This window comes from Cygnus olor, chromosome 15, assembly GCF_009769625.2.
Source record: "Cygnus olor isolate bCygOlo1 chromosome 15, bCygOlo1.pri.v2, whole genome shotgun sequence".
Lineage (NCBI taxonomy): Eukaryota > Metazoa > Chordata > Aves > Anseriformes > Anatidae > Cygnus > Cygnus olor.
The window spans coordinates 26,260-45,551 of NC_049183.1; the positions used below are offsets into that span (position 1 = coordinate 26,260).

Consider the following 19,292-nt stretch of genomic DNA (forward strand, 5'->3'; position numbering starts at 1 on the left):
AGTTAGCAAGCTGCTTTTTTCTGAGCTTTCTCCTAGGCTTTGCTTGCTCAATGTTTCTTGTAGAGTAACAATAAAAACAAAATCTCTTTGGAACAAATGCAGCTTATATTGGCAAACATTGTTTTGCACAGGATAGGTTGTGTTGTAGTTCGTATGTTTAAGTTATCTGGTTATCTGGATACTATTTCCAGTAGTGGTGACACTTGCAGTTTCTAGCTACAACTGCCAAGAAGGCCTTTTGCTTGCCCTGTTGTCTGAGCAGTTCCCTAACCAAAACAAACTTTATCTTCAAAATAACTTTTTCTGCATGAACATTAATTGCTTTCAAATTTATGTTTGCAAAAGTTAAATATAAGCCAGCTGCAGAGAAATCCACACTGCTTATAAAACATACAGCCATACTGTGGAAAAGCAGCGACTTCTAAAAGAAGTGCAAAAGCTTGAATGCGAGTATTTTTATGATTGTGAGGCTTTCTCATTTGCAGTGACAGCAAAACCACAAATAATTTTTAAAAATAAAAACATCTGTCTCTGAAACTTTCCTCAGTCATCCAGAATTCCACTTCTGTGACTGCAGAATAGAATCCAAAAGCTGCCATAAAAGTTACTGAATGAATACATTTTTGTTGTGCCAAACAGCATAAAGAAACATAACAGAGGATTGTTAAAGAAACTTGTCATGCATTGCTTAACCAATTGACAGCTTTTATTTCAGGCTCCATAAACTGGGTGCTACCAAGGTTTACGATCCTTTTGTAAGTGCTATTTTAGGAAGAAGTTCTCTTTAGCTCTTACACAAAGACAGTCTAAATTAAATTAATATTCAGTTGATCTGTTTTCTACAGTATGCAGTTTTAAGAAATGCAAGTAGGGTTATAATCTGAAAAAAATCAGAAATTATTGCTACAGGATTTCATAATACTTTGTAATTATATCACATTTACTCTTTCTGGATATAATAGCAAAAATCCTGGATGTTTGCAGAATCAACACAAGCATAAACCCGTTGTTTTTTTGTTGTTGTTGTTTTTGATATAAAGTCCTTAACATCTACTTGACTGATCTACCTTCTTAACCTGAAAATATAATCACTGGCAAAATATGCAGTAATTGTTCATAACTTTGATTGTATACACTTTTTCCTCACAGTGTTTTTTTTCTTTAAGTCATCCTCTCCAAAACTTCTATTCTTGAATAGTATTTCTAAATATTCTGTTCCATGGTTGGCTAGCAACCTAGTCAAGAATAATCCATAAATGATGAATGCATTTGCCAGTCATGTTTCTCCTTTCTGCTATTTTCTAGCTTGTTCTAAAGTTAGCATGAGAAATAATATTCCTCATCTACAAGATATGGGGGAAGAATTAAATATAAAGAATCTCTCTTAATTTATCAGTTAAAAATGACTTAACTGCTAACAGTAAGTTTGGTGAGACTAGTAGTGTGTAATTGTTAGGTAAATCTCTTGTAATCTGTAGTTGGTTTGGTCTGTTTATTTTAAATCAAGATGTAAGTTCTAAAGTATAAATTTGAAAGGTTGCCTGACACGTGGCACAGAAAAATAGTGAAAACTTTTAAAGATACTCTATTAGCAAATATTAAACCTTCCTGCCTCCCTCCACTGGCCATTAAAAATCATGTTCAGACACAGTCATGTTGAAATTTGACCCAGAATGTAGTGGAGTGATAATTCAGAGCCACAGTTCTCTCTTTAGCTTCAATAGATGAAACATTGTGATTTGAAGTTTGTTCCTTAGCTTTAGCTTCTCTTCAGCCTCTTCAAGGGAAGCAGAAGCCTAATTACTGAATATAAACAAACTCTTAGCTCTTTTCCCTACTAACATGATGCAGCTAATTTTACGTATACATTGGAAAGCTCAGAAAAACAGATACTAAATAAAAAGGGACTAGGAGAATTCTCTAGAAAACAAACTCTCTAGAACCATTAACTTCCCTTTTATCCTTGAAATCAGCTAGTAGAGTCTGAGGGGGGAAAAAAGTTACTCCATTTGTAAAAAAGCCAGAGAGAGAGAGAATGTACGTGACTAAATGTTTTGATAAGGTTGTACAAGGAAATACTCGAGTATGTTTTAAAGCTTCAGTGCCTCTTATTTTGAGTACAAAATGTTAAGAGTTCATCTCCCAGATATTTCAATATAAGTAGGATAGCCATTTTTACTTTACTTTTTTGATCTGTTCTTTACAATCTTCTCTGCAAGAGATGTTCTCAGCAGCACTGTCTTGAAAACCTGGAAGAAATTTTCAATAGCTTGGCTAGCCGACGGTTACCTAAGGGACGAGTTCTTTAGTTTTACAGAACTTAGTGAGTGTAACCAGGGCTACTGCACTGCTATGGTGATTTGTTGTCTAAACAGAAGACGTTGCTGCAATACATCAAAATGGGCCTGCACGTGTACTAATCCTAGTGTGATTTTTAGAGCATGGCAAAATGATCTTAATCCACAACTGCTATAAAACAGTATTCCCTGGAATATTAAATTATGGTTAAATAGATACTGGTTTTTAGATGGCATTTACCAGTTCTGTTTGCAAAAGCTTCCCTCTGTAAATAAAAAGGTGATTCCATTTCATGAACTAGGTTCAAAGAAATTACTTGGTTCTGAACTAGATTTCAGAAATGGCTAAGTTAGCAACCCCAACAGGGAATACTAATCAAAGGTTTTTAGATAGGAGCCTTACAGGAGGACTTTTGGGAATGCCAGAATAAAATGTATACTTTTCAATGGTAAATTTTTCAGAATAAGTACAAATATATATTGCAAATATAGTATAAATTTGTAAGTTTTATTTTAAAATCACTATTCCCAACTGCTGCACCTTCCCTTCGATAACTAGTTAATTGAATTCAAATTCCATAAGCCTGTACTCAGAAAGCTCACACATATATGCTGGAATAATACATAATTGGATTAGCAAGAACAGAAATTTCCAGAGTAGATTCTGTGAAACAGGTCTGTAATCTCTCTTCAGCAACAATTGCACGTTGTCCACAGAAACACACAGAAACTGGCTTTATGGTTTCTTTGAAACTTTTTTCTTATGATTGCTGTGTTTGCATTATTCTCAGGTTCTCCATTCAACTTCTACCTTTCATACGCTTTTCCTATGTTTTTTTGTTGTTGTTTTTTTACCCTAACTGTATTGTTGTCCACTTGTTTGCCTTTCAGCAATGCTGCTACTGTACTGCTGCAGTTTGTGATGTGTACTGAGCAGAAGTAACACTGAGCTCTTTGTAAGACTGGCTGCACTGGAGCCTTGTCCAGTTCTGAACATCAAAGGGCTTATATCAGAAATGTATTGTGCTTCATTTCCATGTTGGTCTCAGACTCGAGGCATGTCACTCTTGGAAAACTGACATGTAGAGAAAACACAGAGCAACCTCTTGGCAGTTCTTGCAAGATGTAATCTTTGTGTTTTGGATATTATTTTTTGGAAATGAACTAAAAACAGACCAAATATAGATACAATTATAAAATTATAATCAGTTGATAGTATAAAATATTCTTAACCCTAGAAATAATGAAACGTTTAGCTGCAACAAAATTCTTAGAATCTGAAGCGTAAATAGCAGAAGTTGCAAATTTTCTTGTGGCATTTATATCACAAGACCCTTTTAACAAATTACAGTAATATAATTGTCAAATATTCAGAGCCTGCAATAACTTGTATTCCATGCATAATCATTTGTATCAGGACTTTGGAGATCTGCAACAGCTAAGAATATTAACGCTGACTATGTTTCCTACTTCTATTTAAATTTTCTTCCACCCAATCCCCCTACCTGGCTCTTCTGGTTGCCAAGGTATGCTTTGTTCTTGCTTCATCTTTAAAATCTGCAAATGTTCAGAGTTGGAAAAAACTACAGACTTAAAAATTCACTGTATGTTTCTGTTAAACTGTTATGTGAGTCTAACTGCTAAAGCATATGCATTCTGAAGTGTATCGATCCACTTTTTTTGTAACTTACAGAATGTTATACTGCATTTATTATTCTTGCAGTCTGAAAGTATTGTGCTGTGACTACTAGTTGGAGACAAGAGATGCTCCTAATGGACATGTAAATGTTCAGATCATCTTCAGCTACACCACAACAGCAAAAATTGAGAGATCCTTCAAGAAACTCATGCAAAATACAAAAAACACCTAGAAACGTTTGAGGCATGTTCTACTGCAAATCTTGATGCATGAGATGCTATCTATAAAGAGTCTTTCAGAAAGTGAAAATATTTCAACCAATGCCCTGAACTGCAGCAATAAATCTGCTGTATTATATTTCCTTTAACCATTACAGTAAACTATTATTTATTTTTCAATAATAGAAGGCGTTATGTTGTGCATCACCCACTGACAGGTCCAAAATCACGATTTTCTTTTTGACTTGTATTTACTTGATGGGAAGGTTTGAATGATCAAATTGTGATCTTAATCTTCCACAAAGATTTACTACCACTAAAATGTGATTGATTTTTTTTCTTCCTTGCCTGCAGCAGCAGCTTAGGTATCCCTGCCATATTTCTGGTGCTTTGAATAACATGTGCTACCCCTGACAGAGGAGTTTCAACTGACATCCACTGGGAATCTCTGACTTTCCTTCCTTCATTATCAACTTTTCCAGTAGTGTGTAACTACATACATACGCATTTGCACATGCACACACACACAGAGTGTCTGCTATGTTGGGTAATACGAGCCTGCACTTCTTCAGTGTCTGTCTCTGAAAATGACCCTGAAAAAGTAAGCTAAGCCCATCCCTGTTTCTATATATAAAACTGTTTGTTTAAGTGGTGGACTGCACCAAGAATAAATAATGAGGTAATTCTGAAGATCATTCCCAGAACAGTCAGCTAGGATAGTTGCTGCAAATCAGAGCTATCTTCTATCCTTTTTTAATGGTTTTATTGTCTGAAGATGAACAGCGTCTTATCTAAATGCAAGTTTATGAACAGCACAATATTTCAAGAACAAAGCATTCATGCTCTTAAGTGGGGGGTTGGAGTGTTTGTTTACTGAATGTAAAAATTGTTAAACGCTTAAATCAAAAACAATTAAGGATTCTAATGGGGCAGGGGAGGCTTCCAAGTATTCTCAGTCAATCAGGGAAGACTATCATCACATTTTTTTCCAAGGTATTGTGCAGATCTTATTTACCTCGAGTAATGATTTAAACTAGTAAATTAACTACAAATTTTATCTCAGAAAAAAATACAGATTTTAGAAAGATTTAAACAGGTATATTGTTTTTTTTAACTCTAGCTGTAATAGGTGTTAAAGGCTTGATAAGAAAATCCTGGTTTTGCTCTTTTGCTTTGTTTCTTCAAATGTATCAGAAGTATACATGGGTCCTCACTGTCTTGGTCTGTGCAATAATGCATAGATGAGGTAAAAAGTAGCATATCGAGTTCAGTTCAGTAATTCAGGCACAGTAATGGGGCAGGCTTGCTGGTGATTTCTTATATGAATATAGTAATGGTCTTTTTAATGACTGTGTGAAGGTCTGTAACCTGACCCTTTTGGGGCTGAAAGAATAGAAGTTGTAGTCAAATACCAAACAGACTCTCATGAGGAGAGTATTGTGCCTGTTTGATAGATAATAAAATAAAGAGCTTAATTCTGTTGTGCACTTGGTGATGTATTTATGTTGTCTGACAAACAGGGAGCCAGAAGAACTAAAGGCAAAGGGATATTCCAAAGTTGATAAAGCAAGTCTATGATGAAGCATGAAACTGAAATTACAAACTGACTCATAGATCAGTTCATACCTGATTAGTCTTATTTTTGTATCCCTCTCTATGCTTCTTCAATTCTGAGATAGGGTTATTTATTACCACTTTCAGGTAAAAGTCTTAATATTCCTTTGACTAGCATACACTGAAGAATTTCTCTTGATTCCTAGCACTGCTGCATCAATTCACCTTGAGCGAGCCTCAGCCACAAAAGAAACATTCTGCCACCTCCAGTGTGTCAGCTAGCTGTGGTACTGCTAGCTCACTGGGAAAACCTTTCCAGAGTCAGCCTCTTCTTACCTTCTGGGTAGTCTCTAACCGTACCCCGTAGAGAGGACGAACAGGTATTAAGTAGTGGCATGGAGTCAGAAGCCCAGACGTTACTGTTCAGCTATGACAGCAGCAGTTCCAGCCCTTGTTCAAGGCATCAGTTTTGAACGCTACAGAGAAATTCAGGCTGGCAGGTGGGATCCAGCTCAGACCTAGAAAATCTACAGCTCTTAGCAACTGTAATTAACTTGGCCCTTATTGTTAGGGTTACTCTGCTTAAACCAGCAGATTCCAAAACAGGATCAAGGCCAAATCAGTTATGAACTGTTTTCATTTATCTAAAAAGCTCGTGTGGACTCAATTTGTTATTGTGTGTTAAGAAATAGTAAGTACAAAGGATTACGAACATATGTTTGGCCTAGAGAAGAAGGAGAATGCAGTCAGTGCTTCAATTTTGAAACATCTTATTTCATCATAAGCTTAATGTTCAAAGCTGACACTGGAACTTCAGTAAATAATGCCTCATTTTCAACTAATTGTGTCTTCAAAACATCCAAACCTTCAATTTGGAAACTCGAATTAGCAGTCAGGTATATAATGGCTTTTTTCTTCACATGTGCAGATGCCAACTAGAAGATCAAGGCATCTTATAAGTACTGCATAAAATAGACTGAAATAGAAATGAGAACTCTTTATTTAACATTAGCAAAGGAAAAAGGGAAAACATGGGGAAGAAATGGTTATGCAACACAGGAAAGGAGAGAGTCTACCTCTCTCTTTTAGCAGAGAAGATGTGTCCTATCTCCTCTTCTTACTTTAACACTTTTGCTTTATCACTCTGTATTTGAAAAACTTATGCTTCCTGCACTCGTGATCTAATATTTCGTGATCACATCTCTCTGAATCACATCTTACACTAGGAAGGTGCTTACTATTAGCTCTTATGGGTCACTAGAGCTGGAGGAGCAATGGCTTTGTGCTTTTGGTAGGGCACACCTGAAGCCTAAAAGCCTAACAAATTGTTTTTCATTTCATAATAAAAATGCTCACATGGAACCAGTGAGCTAACTGCTGACTTTAGATTGAGTATGGTTGTGAAAAACATACAGCCACCAGAAGAACTATGTAGCAAAGCCTTCTGAACGTTTTTACAGGCAGCATTTTTTTTTTGTATTTTTATAAGATTTCTTCACCTAAATTAATAGTTTCTGGTAATGACAGAAACCTGAAATTTGCAAAAGCATAAATTGTAACTCGCGATCTAGTCCACCTTTACTTTTACTAACTAATTAGGACATTGGAGAATTAATATATAAGTAACCACAAAAAAAAAAAGTCATTATTTAGCAGTTATTGTATTGTAATTTTTTAGGAGCCAAAAATAGTACCACTATATCACTTTGCAAATGCACTGGTACATCAGACTACCTTCCTGTCAAGAGTACCCCAAATTTTACAGTTATAAATCCACCTTAGTTCCCAGTAAGTGATATGCCAAGATGGTCTAAAACTCTTAAGATGGACCTATATGATCTCCAAGACAAGAGCGTGGGGTTCCTTCCTCTACTGAACCAATAGTAGATCATGAACAGCTGACAACACCATATACCACTTGTCCACTTGAGCCTTGTTTTAGGGCTAAAAAGAAACTAAGAAAAATGTAAATTAAAAAAAAAAAAACTCCTATGCTACATTGTGTCAAAACTACAATTTAAAGTTGAAATTCACCCCAATAAATTTATGTGAATTCCCCAGTACAAGCATCCCTTTAAAGTATTTGAATTGAATGATTCGAATTTGAAGAATGAATTCTTCACTCAGGTATGAGGTACTTACATTCTAAGCCTGGCAAAGTGATTAATGGCACGAGCAATGTAAGTCTTGATTCACACAGAAAGCATCTGCAGATTAAAAAATCAAACACTAGCCAAATTATAACACTCTATTTATGCCTTCCACTCTGTGCATGTTGAATGATGGCTGTGGCAAGTGAATCAAAGGGGAACTTTACAGCTTCCCAAATGCCCCAATCAGAGAGTAATTAATTGGCAATGTTTCTAAAATATTTTTTTCGACCTGGGGTCCAAATAATTTCCTAAAGAAAATCAAACCTAGAAACAAAAGCAACCTTGTGCTCTTTGAAGTCCCACAAAAAGACACATGAAGCCAAAGTGTTTGGACTTTGGTGTCCAAAAGGAGGTGTGAGAAGCTGCAGAGGAGGAGTTATAGCAAGGGGTGCTGAGTGCTCCTGGTTGAGACTAAGTATGTGCTTCATAGAACAGCCATCTATAGAAGCTGCAGTCTGTGGTCTCCATCCTCCTTAGGGCCCATTTATGTCTTGGTCCATGAGGATAAGGACACACACGCAGCAGCATGGGACAGAGAAGAAGAGAAGCCTGAGCCAGCGTTCTTGGGCTGAATCACAGCTGCCTCAGCATGAGCATTGGTGACGATAAGGCTGGGTTACACCACTCCACCTGTCACATCGTTCCGATCACAAGGAGCAAGCAGAACAGGGACATGCAGAGGATGGTGCCGGAAAGGTAGGATGAACATGAATAATTAATTTTCAGGGAGTGCAAGATGATGTGATCACCTTCAGATTTTCCCCCTTTGTTGCTAAGCAGCATTCCTTAGTCACAAGCTCTGACTTACAAAATGAACAGCAGCCTCCGCACATTTTGCTATTTTTACATTTTAAACTGTTCTTTTGCCAAGCTCTCATTATAACCATATTTCAAAATGCTCTATAACGAAATAAGATGGCACTGAGATATTTGCATCCCTTGGGAAAAGGTCTTAATTACTGCTTGGGACAAGTAGACCATGAACTCTCCAGTCTCCAATGAGGAATGAGCAGAGCTTTCATATCCTGTGTACCATAGGAAGTGCTTTTTGCATCTCAAACCAGAGCTTTACATGAGAAACTGAACTCACATCAAACAAAAGGCAAGAGTATCATATGGTTGGTTCTGTATTTTCATCATCAGTTTCAATTTGCACTAAAAACATCCCAGATTTTTTCCTGTGGTGGTGGTGAACTAATTGTAATAATTCTTCCAATCTGTATTAAGGATGTCGTTCCAATGCTCAGACCCCATTCAATGCTCTGGGCATTCTGACAAAAATGAAAATTAAATTAACTACCTCTTTGTGTGAGGAATTCTCTCTCTCATTTAGACAAACAGCTGGCCGCCAGTGTTCCAAAACTGAATAACTAACATCCCCCCTAAAATATGCTCTCCTCAAATGCTTTGGTGCAGAACCAAGCATTTCAGAAATCCTAATTCTCAAAGACCAAGAGAAGCAATTGACAAAGAGTTCAGGATCTTTCAAGGGCAGGAGGCTCTTGCAAGGTCAGCTAAACTGGCACCAAGATGATAAATAATACTAATTCTTGGTAGACCCTTTACTGAAGACCAATAAATAAGTAATATCATTAGAACTTTTTTTTTTCCCCATTGGCAAGAAGACTTAATGGAGATTCCACCACAGAAACACAGAATCCATCATTAGCTCCATAGAAAATCATTTCCCCAAGGGATGCCCAGAAAGCTCCCTAAGTCTCATCAGCTAACTGCAGCAGCCTTTCGAGCCACACAGCTAACAACCACTTCTCATACCACTGCTGTCCTGACACCGCACACATCTGTCTACATCTTTTTGTGCTCCTTCAGATGCTTCAGCACTTACAGAAGCAACAGTTGTGCCCAGACAGAGCGCAGCCACCCCTCCACACTCCGAGCAACTGGATTGTTCTGCCACTGACCAGGCCATTGCTATTTAGGGTACAGAGTATTGCCTGCTGAAGAAGCTTTTGGTTTCATATAACCTTTCAGATATTTCATAAGGTGCAAGATCACTTTAACAACCTGGGCATTTATAGTCACCTGCTTCCTGGGAATAGCTGTGGGTCTATGCTTCACATCTACAGAGCAAGGATATGTCCCACGCCAATTTTTTTACAGCAGTGACAGTCAGCAGTGCCTGCCTCCCTCTTTTTTGGTATACCTGGAGGAAAGAGAAGCAGAGAATGTTTTATTTATCCGTTCTTTCCCACCAGCTGTAAGTAAAAGGACAAGAAGCAGGCAACAATAACTGCAGCCTACGGGTAGGTAACTCCAGTCTCATCCCTGCACGCTTCAAACTTCTACAAATCTGCAGGACTAGGGCTGGGACATGAAAGAACAGGGGGCTCTGGCATGCTTCCTGTTGCTCAAAGGAAGAGGCAGTGGAGGAGAGAAGAGGCATGAGGTGGCAGACGTGGAATATGCATGTGTTCAGAGGTGGGGCTGCACCCACACAAGAGGAAAAACAGGTAGAAAAGCGTAACACAGGCACAATGGGATGATATAGGGGATTCATGTACTGCGTAGGAAGAAATTATGAAACAAGGAAGCTATGAATAGGATTAGAGGAAAGGAAAGAGTGGGAAGATCTGGATAAACTGTATTCAGACTACATGGACAGCTGGCACATTGTAACAAACCATTTTTGTTGAGCCATACTTGATTCCCGGTTTCTGCTTTTTAGGAGATACCATATAACATTCCATTTATATAGCAAATCAAAAACTCAGTTCAAAAAAAAGAAGATATAACTGTGTACGGTACTAATTCAAACCATAAACACACGCCTTCATGTGCTACAGAAAAAGCTAGCTACAGGAAAAGTTTAGGCAACTTGCTTATAATCAATGACAACGACTGCTTCTTAAAGAAAACACTGTCATAACAACCTGTGCATTACTATTACTGCTAAAGGCACGCAACACGCAGACCTCAGTATTTTTCATATGTTAAGAAAAAGCTTAAGATGACTATTCATATCATATTTCTTGTAGTTGCATATATTTCTACTTTTAACTTTGAATTTCAAAAGGTTATAAATATTTTCATTTTTTCAGAAACAAAACTATTTAGTGAAGGTTCTCGTGCTGGTTGGTTTGCTTGCTCTGTTATCTGGAGAAAAGAGAAATGCAGAAGCTTTTAATGTTTAGCATCATTAACATTCAACCTTCAAACAGATGAAAATACAGAATTTAAATTCACAATTAATATCTGTAACTGCTGTGTTTGTTAGTGCCACAACCTCAGGCATTAACAGCCAACCTCTGCTTACTAATTTAACCAGTTATCTGCTGGGGGTTTCCTTTGCTTCACTCTTAACTATTCTGCTGACAAATACTGTCTTTTTCTCTTTCAGTCTCCTTATCATATAGAAATAAGCGCTACTGCTGCAGCTTGGACCAGATGTACACCTGGACTAGTGTCCTCCCTCTGAGAGCAGCCACAGTAGGACATGTCACAGAAACACCCCTGTCCTTTGTGTCCTGGTGCACTCAGGAGCTGTTGGACGTACTCTCTGTGAGAACCATCCATTTTTAACTATGCTTACTTTTTGTTACAGCCTTTGTAATAAAAGTGTTAAAAGCTTATTCAAATCCAAACACACCGTATCAACAAGTCAGCTTATCCACTTTCCCCTCAATTATTTCAAATTACTCATAAAGGCATTAGACCTCTTACAAAAGCTCCACTAACTCCTCTAAACTATATCCTGTACTAATGTATGCACTATTTTTTTTCATTCTTATCTTGATCTCAAGCCTTTAAGGAATATTTTGGAATATAATAATTACTATTCATTTGAGAGTGACAGAAGACAGAGTTATTATATGCCCCTTAAAGACCTAGCCAAAGAAATGTGGATTTATTTCTCTGGAAAGTGAAAATAAGGTAACTACATCTGCAATGTGACCAGAAAGTTTCCTTCTAGCTTGGACACAATCAAAATTTCCTACCAAGCAGTTTCTGCAGACATACCTTGTATTTGAACTACTCTTGGGCTTCAGTGGTCTTCCTCTGAGGACTGAGTATGCTCTGTAGATATGCTGGAGAAACTGGACTTACTTTCTGACAAAAATGCTTGCAGCAATGAAGAAGTATTATAAAATGTTTTTCTCATCTGATGGATTCTAATAACACATAATTAAACTCCTTACAGTTAATCATTCAATAACCATTCAAGATCTCAAATCCTATGTACTAACTGAAACCTGAGCAGAAAAAAATAAAAATGCTGTGGTTCAGTGGTGCTCCTGGGTAAAGACAGATTTACAGAAATACTCTGAAATGCATAGGTTTTCATGGTACATGCAGAAATTGATTTTATGGATATGGATATATTGTTTCCAGTGCTTCAGTGGAGGTATATTTCCAACACATTCTGCAACAGCATTTAAAGAAGTCCTAACAGCTTCAAGATACTCTTATGATGAGAAAAAATAAGAAAACTATTTTTATGGTTAGCATAATTCATTTGTATGGCATTTCTGTTTGTAAAGAGGTGTAGCTGTATGATACACTTCATCTGAGTGGGTGCTAATTGTGGTTGGCAAGGTAACCCATGAATAAAGCTTGTCTCTAAAGCAGCATAAATTTGGCTATGTTTTAAACCAAGTACTTCAGTTATTTGTGTTAGGAGATGCAGGCTTCAAGTGCTTTCTTGAGAAGGATGTTACAAATGAACATCACAATGCCTGAAGGAAAAAAAAAAACATTACTTGAAAATGTACACTAATATTTTTAAAAACTCCTTGCTAGAGATTACACAGAATGTGGTTTTATTGAGTGGTACACATCAATTTCCTTCCCAGAAAGCCGATGTGATTCTTCTATATATTTAAAAAATACTTATATGTCAGATACAGAAAAATATAACTGAAGACCTGCTGGATACATGTAAGACCATGTGTTTCAATAAACAGCAGTAGGAAGTTATTATTTATAATTAGTCAATCAGATGCACTGGTTACTGTATTGGCAGCAGTGAAATTCCACGTTCATATTTAGATGAGGAATGACAGCAAGACATCCTTAATATTTCTGGACAACTGAATATGCTTCTTCTCTGTATCAACTCATATATGGATTTCTTGCCTGAAAGACCCATAATAAAACCGCTCCTGTCTGGTATGCTTGAGAAAAAAACTGCTGGGAAGCTTTTGGAAAAGACACCACTCTGAGCACCACGTTGCATGTAAGGTTTTTACAGGCACACCTCAGACAAATATGCTGATAATTGTACTAGCACAGATTGTGTTTGATATGATTTTGAAATGTGTAAAATTACACAAAACTGTAGGAGTGAATTTGGTAATTTTGTGCTAATTTAACATTAATTACAGAATATGTTTATGGTGTGCTTTAATGAATTTTCTCTCATTAATAAAACTGATCAGTGTCTACATTTCTAGAAAAAATTCTTTACATAATGCTTGTACTAGAACTAAAAAGCATATATAGTTTCTGAATTTTTTTTGCATTTTTTCTTTAAATGCTATCCTCTAAAATATACAGCTTACAATCTCACGATGAAATAAATACTTGTTATAAATCATAACAAATATTGAATTTATGTAATATTTTGGATTTTGAAATACTGACATCGTATAATTTGTCTGCTTTTTGTGTTTAGCAGTTTATAGCAGGAGAACTCACGAGCAGCAGAGTGAAAGGAGGCCCACCTTTCCTTTCAACATCATTACTCTACCTGTTCAAATTGTTCCACCTCTATTTACAAGTATTGCAAGTAAGGGCGTAAGGGGCTCACTGTTATTCTTGGAGGCAAGTGCTGAGTTCTGTGGTTGAACTTTTCTGCAGAGAGAAGGAAGTTTTGTAAAAGTTCATGCCTAAGACAGGAAAGGTGGTGCTCAAAGAGCAGAGCTATTGTGTTGTGTTGGACATTTCCAGGGAGCAATTATAAGTCAGAAATTGTTTTCAAGTAGTTATTTGCTTGTTTAAATGCATTTTCCTTTTCATGCACTGTCTAGTGCCACTCGGTTGTTTAAAAAAAGTCCAAATACCCTCAAGAGATACCTTTGTGCATTAAACTCATCTTCAGTACCAGTTCCAGCCAAACTTCTTTACTATAACATAAATACATCAGTTTCCTCTATTGCTGTAGGTTTTGTGTGCACTGTTGAATATGTAGGTGGGGATTTTTTAATTGTTGTTTAATTATAAGTTTTCCTAGAACTCTCTAGAGCAAGTTTTTACTCCAGAACTGTGAAAAAAAAATAGATTTGAATATTTAGTCATTTTGAAGGATGATGTACATGTTCTAGGCATGGTCGTTGGGATGACTTGACGAAGCCTCCTTGATTTGTCCATAGAAACTAAATGTTAGAGATAGAGATGTAGCCATGTTCAGCTGAATCCCTGGTTTGTGTTAAAATGCAAATATTGTTGAATAAATGTCAGTTTGTAAATGTCTTTCCCTTATCATTACAAATTTCTGACCAAATTAAAAGCATCATGTCATGGAAAAAGGCCTTGAACTAAAGGAACTGGAGTTTTTTTAACTGCAAGTCTTCCTACTTCCCTGTTAGGCACACCACCTCTGCTACTCTTTGTGCTGTTTCTGTTAACAACGATGGCTGTTTGGTTGGATGTTATAACCAGCCCCGAGTTCAGCCTGGCATTTCTCTCAGTGTGAGATAGTAACATTTGGGCACAATGGACACTCACTGAAATAATGCCTTTTATCATTTTCTCTGTTTAGAAGTTTTAGGATCATCTCCAAATAGCATAATGGCAAAGCAGGAGTAAGATCTTAACCTCCATACCATTATACAGCCTTTTCCCCATTTTCTTAGAAATATGCAATTTGAGATACAAATTGATTTTGTTGAATTTCACCGTAATTGCTTTGGAACCTTAATTTGATTTATTAAATGCAACACATTGAGTACTTAGCTGAAGTTGTTTGCAGTGCTGCTTCCAACAGCAGCCACACATCTGAACTATTTTACTCAAAGGGTGGCAGAAATAAATCTGGAGTGAATCACAGGTTTTAACGAGATCTGCACACAGCTCACTGCTCAGTATCTGGGTCATTGCTCTTCTTAGGTTGTTTCTGAAACTGGTTAAAATCTGATTAGCTAAGTGTAATGTAGAGGAAGGTAAAAGATACGTATCCTATTTAAACAGAACAGAAGTAATACCACTTCCCAGCCCGCTAAACAACCCAAACAACTCTTTAAATGCCCAAGTGCCGCCCCCTCCTCGCCTCCAGCCCGCTCTCACCTCAGCACCGGGGCAGCCCCGCGGGCGGGTGGGGGAGGGGCTGAGCTGCACCATCCGGGCACTCACCGCCCCCTCCCTCCCCACGCGTGAGGCGGCCGCGCAGCCCCGACGCGCGCGCGCACGCCGCCCTCCCCGCCCGCGGGCCAACGGCCGAGGCGCGCGCCCGAGGGCGGTCTCGGCCGCAGAGCTCGCGAGAGGACATGGCCGCGGCGGCGAGCGGGGGTGAGCGGGGCTGACGGGGGCCGGCGGGGCGGGGGGTGGGCGCGAGGCTTGCGGGCTGCGGGCACGGACGGGCCCGGCTCGGCCTGGCCCGGCGGGGAGCGGGCTGCCATGAGCGCTTCGCTTCTGCCTCAGCCGGTGGGGCTCGGCCTGCACCGCCCGGTGGTGCTCCGAGCTGGGGCGGGCGCTCGGTGGGTCGGGAGGGAGGCGGGTGTGTGCTCGTCGCTCTGGAGGGGAAGCTGCCTGCAGCAGCTGTACGGGCACGGACGGAAAGGAGTGGGGTGAGGCTCTGAATGAGGGAGGGAGCAGCGTACCTGTGTGTGTCTTGGGTGCCATAAACATCTGCCTTTATTCTGCCCGTGGGGTTGGTGCTGTGTTCGAGTACAGAGAGGTGCTACTGGGGCTTCTGCGACTGCAGCACAACAACGTACAGGACTTAAAGTGAACAATTTGTTAAATTGGGAAGTAAATGTTATAAAATCATCTTTTTGTGCATATTTGACAAACAGCGCATAACTTCACTGTCAGCGTCTAAAAGATCGAGACTGACTGACTGTGCTGTGAGCCTGCTGTGTTCTAAAGTTCACCTTTATGGGAAGGTGATAGCACCCCTTCTTCACGCCACTTCTTTTGCCTTGTGGTGGAAGAATGCCCGGGTTTTGAGTTAATTGGTGTTTTAGAGCTCTCAAAGGCACAGCTGGCATTTCATGAAGTTATTTTCTTAATGTTTGACATGTTATCAGGTTCCTTCCTGAAGTTTTCTTTCCTATGTAATTAGCTGGGGCTAATTATGATTTGGTGGTATAACTTGTGTTTAAAACTTGACGTTATCAGTGCTGTCTGGTAATCACACTGTTTTTTAAGAAAATAAAAACACATGGAAGCTGAAAATCCATAGTATGTTACTGGAAGCACAGGGCAACTTTCACAACTTAAATATATTTGGAGAAAAGTAGAAGACCGGACTTGGTGATTTTTTAGGAGCAGTTACACAGTAACATGAAAATCATGTAAAAATATTTACCATTTTTAAGTTGTGGGATTCTGCTGAATGATTTTTTTTTAAAAAAGCTCTAAAGGTGGAGGTTAATACACATATTCAGCCAAATTTAATGTTTATATACATAAGCCATTGCTTGTCAGCGTAGAAATCAACATAGATAATTCACGATGATATTATGGATTGATGTGTTGTTGGATACGGAATATAGTTGGTAGTGTTTGCTTTTTAAAAAATAAAATGACATTTTGATTATTGAATAATTAATTATTGGAAGGAAAATGGGATACGTCTTCGTATTAGACCATTTCCTCCTGTAGTCCATTTTGGTATTTGTCTTTTAACCTCTTCCTCTTGCATGTACGTTTTTTTATGTGTTGTAACCTCTGTCATTGATACATATAGAAACCATAACATCAGCTTCAGCCTTTGGGCATGCAAACCTTTACAAGAAGTAAAACCCTATCTATAGGACTCATCTCTCAGAACAAGAACCACTCTGCGAGGTTGAGTTGTCTGGGATATTTTGATACCTATGGGATCAAAGCCAAAATTGGAAGAACTCATTAATGTTGTATGAAATGGCATTTAATAAATGCCAACTCTAAAGATAACTGTGATTTTTGAACTTTCCTTAATTTAGTACGCAGTAGGTTTCTGCTGGCATAATCATGTGTGTGTGTAAAGAATCAGAGTCATTCAGGTTGGAAGAGACCTCTAAGATCATCTATGTACAGACATATTCTAAAATGTACAAATAAATTAAGGATTGATGATTGAGGAAATACGTTTGTGTTGTCCTAGCAAAAAGACAAACTTTGTGAACAGTTTCCTTTTTCTTCATAAAGGTTCCTTCATATTGGAATCTATACGTAACTAAAATATATTTCTGTTAGTAAATGAAGTTCAAGTGATTAGATACAAAGAGCATTTAAACTTTCAAGTGTGGAGACATTCCAGCTATAAGGGATTATGCAAGTAGGACTTGAAGGAGCTAGAACTTGTCTTTTGTACTGCACTTGAGTTAAAAGGGGTGGGTAATGCACTGTTATTCTTGCCAGAGGTAACTAGAAAGACAAAATTAGTGTGTTAGTTTGGGCAGTAATGTGAAAGGTGCTAAAGAATGAGTCTAGAGCATATTAAAATTAGTTTACCTTCAGGGTTTTTAACCCAAGAAGATACTTCAACGTCAAAAGTGCAAAAGCTAAGAAAGAACAACTTGTATCAATGTATTAGTTTCCTAGCCAAAATAACATATGTAATTTTTAAAATAAAGAACCTTTGTGACATTTTTTGTAACTTTTGTTTTTCTTATCTTTACTTTCCCATTGACCAGAAATGTGCTGAAACAGACACTATAAAAGGAGGATAAAAATACAAGGTAAGTGCTTTATCTTAAGCCTATTAAAACTTTTAAGTTATGTGTTGTTTTTTTTATTTAACAAAACTATTATGTAGCTGCTATTTTTTTAATGAGCAGTGTATCACTTTAAGTTATGCTGGTTTTATACCACCGTCAGAAAGGGAAGGTTTTCCAAGAGATACGTTCTCATACAAGCAGGAATTTGGGGATACATATTACCCATGATATATAAGCTAAAAGCAAATCATTGTGATACTTCTGCTTAGTTGTTGGGTATGAGTGTTTTTTAATCATCTCTTAGAATTTTGCTTTAAATACTCTTATGCTGATTAAATCATATTTTCTCTTTTTTAAAGGACTGTCATGCTTGCAAGCCTTTGCAGATTTTGTTAGACTTTTTCTAAATGTTAGTTTTGATATTGGTAATTGAAACTTTGGCCAATACAGCATTTTGTTTATTTTAACAATTATTTTACAGCGACTCAAGCTAGTACCAGCAGAACATGTTACAGTACAGCACTTCCACAGTACCACCAGACCGATGCATTTTGATTAAATACATCCAGTTATAGATGAGAAAACTTATTTCTCAAAGGGAGTAACTAAGAACGTTTAACGGCTGCTGCTAGAATTGTACTTCAGTAAGCGTTAGGGTAAGACTAGGGGCTCAAGTAGCTTCATAAAATAAGGATGTAAGTTATATCAAATATTTGCAGTTTTGAAACAGCATGCTTCTGATGTCCAGCTGCTACAGAATTGGTGAAAACTCTGATCCTGTCCCCTCCCTCCCCATCTTTTTGTATGAGAAGAAGCAAGAGCTTTGTTTTGGGGAACTAGGAAGGGATGGTTTTATTTTCAGAATTACCAAGGCAGAGCACCAAGCTTAAAGCCTCCTTGATTACTTCCACTGAGGCCCTTCTAAGATGTTACAGAGTGTTGGCTACACCTCTACTGAAAAAGCCAGACACTGCACACAAGTTTGATGGCTAAGAACTGCTCCAGAGACTGGAAGAAGAGCAAGAAGTACAAAACCTTCTGGATGTATGCAGAAGGTACGATGTATCTGCAGCACTGATGTATTCCAGCAAATCTGCTTACAAACTGAAACAGACCAGAATCTACCACCAGAGTATCCTGGCTAGGGAGTGTGATGTAGTAAAGATAAGCACACGTACAGTCTGACTTTAAAAAACAAAGACAATTTCCATTTGTAGTAAGAATTGTTAAGCATGTCTCTAAGAGTGTGGTGGTCAGCCTTCATCCAGACTTACCATATGTGTAAATGTACTGAGTAATGGGGTAAGTTCGACTTTCCTGGTTTTTAAATGTTATCAGATACTTCATCGACTCATATTTATTCCGTCATCTTAAGATGCAGTGAACACTACCAATAATGCACTTAGAAATGCTCAACATGTCATTTCTCTGTGCTACACCTAATCACTTGTGAAAGACTGTTGAAAAACTGTTCCTTTGAAGAGCACCAAAGATGTGACTTGGATAGCTTCTAGATGGTTTTGAGTTGGGTTGCACTATCTGCTGCCTTGTCTATACATTGCCTTCTCTTGTAATTTTTATACAGGTCTTACACAAGTAGCTTTAATCAC

At 38.0% G+C, this 19,292-nt stretch overlaps 1 protein-coding gene and 1 long non-coding RNA gene across 8 annotated transcripts in view; one reads left to right on the forward strand and one right to left on the reverse strand.

The window, feature by feature from the left end:
• Positions 1-2: 2 nt before the first annotated feature.
• Positions 3-15,319, reverse strand: LOC121078752. 5 transcript variants are annotated; one of them, XR_005824720.1, is made up of 4 exons: positions 15,104-15,319; positions 11,840-11,991; positions 9,905-10,025; positions 3-7,915 (listed from the first exon to the last, which is right to left on the reverse strand). It is a non-coding gene; the product is annotated as an uncharacterized LOC121078752 (long non-coding RNA). The 5 variants fall into 5 exon arrangements; XR_005824723.1 differs by lacking the exon at positions 15,104-15,319 and having other exon boundaries at positions 3-3,461; positions 6,045-7,915; positions 11,840-12,730; XR_005824721.1 differs by lacking the exon at positions 15,104-15,319 and having other exon boundaries at positions 3-6,184; positions 7,851-7,915; positions 11,840-12,728.
• Positions 14,872-19,292, forward strand: part of MRTFB (myocardin related transcription factor B) — a 90,706-nt gene continuing 86,285 nt past the window's right edge. The window contains exons 1-2 of one of the 3 annotated variants that reach the window (XM_040575242.1): positions 14,872-15,325; positions 17,659-17,703. The gene's annotated coding sequence lies outside the window, so the exon portion shown is untranslated. Of the gene's footprint in view, positions 15,326-15,362; positions 15,604-17,658; positions 17,704-19,292 lie in introns of those variants that run through there. The other 2 variants (XM_040575239.1, XM_040575240.1) reach the window with 2 other exon arrangements.